This window comes from Phascolarctos cinereus, unplaced genomic scaffold (assembly GCF_003287225.1).
Source record: "Phascolarctos cinereus isolate Bilbo 61053 unplaced genomic scaffold, phaCin_HiC Scaffold_5;HRSCAF=322, whole genome shotgun sequence".
Classification (NCBI taxonomy): Eukaryota; Metazoa; Chordata; class Mammalia; order Diprotodontia; family Phascolarctidae; genus Phascolarctos; species Phascolarctos cinereus.
In genome coordinates, this window is record NW_027555958.1 from 181229477 (window position 1) to 181231218 (window position 1742).

Here is a 1742-nt window from a genome sequence, read left to right on the forward strand (position 1 = left end):
GTGGATGGAAGGCCAATGTACTTGGATGGAGAAAAAAATACATCTTTCTTTCAATAAAGCTGGTTTCCTTTGCCAAAGGGGTAAATGATGCAAAAAACCTTAAGAACTTTTGGATTAGAATCATCTGGTCCAATCCCCTCACTTGCAAAAGATCATACAGATATTAAGTGACAGAGCCAAGATTTGAAATCAAATTCTCTATAACTCCAAATCCAGGAGTGTTTGTTTGTTTGTTTTTTAATTTTCTATTCTGCCTCATCAACTCCTTGTTTTAGAGATGAGAAAACTTGTGGACAGAGTTCAAAATGACTTGGCTAAAATTATGTTAAGTATTATGAAGCATAGTCAATTTGTTACAACTATACACTTATAAAGTGTTTCAAAATCTATTGAAGAAGTCTTGTTCCTTTGCTCTTCATTTTATGGGTGAATGATGTAGGCCAAGGTAATTAATTTTCATTATTCTTGACACTGAAACCATACTGTTTAAAAATTCTACAATTCCACTTCCTTTAATTTAACTTTTCCATGGAAGATAGTCAATGATCACTTTCACTTTCAAAACATATCCACATAAAAGGACACTTTGTTATGAGTCGAAGATAAGATCCATTTGTGAGTACTTTATTAGATAATAACCCTTTAATTGACTTTAAGCCCAGATGTGGTCACAGTTAATAAATGAGATCCTTCCTTCCTACAATAACCAATTGCTGTGATATGATAAGGAAGAAAGCTAGGTTCCTAGTTGACTGATGACTTTTAAACTAACATGTTGTCATTGCCTGAAAGCTACAGTCACCATGTTTGTTAAACACTTACTGTTTCATAGGTCAAATACCAACACAAATGAGGACAGGGTCTATAAATGAATTACTTATGCAAAGATAGGATGAGAAAGTCTCTTCTTTGCTACTATTAACCCAATAATCATGTATTTTACTAACTAAATTTAGCAGATTCAATGAAGAAACTATACTTTCCTCTGTCATGAAAGAGTAGCAATTTATTTAATGGAGCTTGGTTTAGAACCATTTAGAAAGAGTAAAATACATTCTTATGTCTTGAGGTGTTTTGGTTAAGACTAGAATGAATGAATAAAAAATAATTTCTTAAGCACATACTATGTGGTAGGCACATGCTAGCACAAGGGACACAAGTAAAAAAGAAATGAGACTATACTTGTCCTCAAAGAACTAACATTCGGGTGTGGGGGAGGTGGAACCAGAGGTACATAGTGGAGTGTTGGACAGGGAATGGAGTTTAGATCTGAAGAGTCACAGAAGTGGTTAGTGGAGCCATAAAATAGTTCGTTATCATTACTTTTCAGAAAGCAATGGCAATTGATATTGATTTCATCTGTAAAATGGGAATAAAAGCATCTACTCTTGTGCTGTTGTGAGGATCAAATGAAATAATATTTGTAATGCATTTAGCATAGTACCTGGCAAATAGTAGGTATTATATAAATGTTAGCTAGCAGCAGCACTAATAGTATCATTCCAAGAGCAACAAGTGGATAGGTGGGAAGAAAGGGTATTAGTCACAAGGGACAGGGCAGCTGGCAAGATTTCTAGAGTAGATATCTATAAAGCATGGTTTGGGGCCAGTTGGATATAGTGAATTAGGTGAGTCTTCACTCATTCCAAGTCAGGATAGCTCAGATCCAGAGCAGAGTCCCAATGCTAAATGGATAAACTCTCCTACGGTCTTTCTGAGTTTGGTCCTGTGTGTGGAGGTAA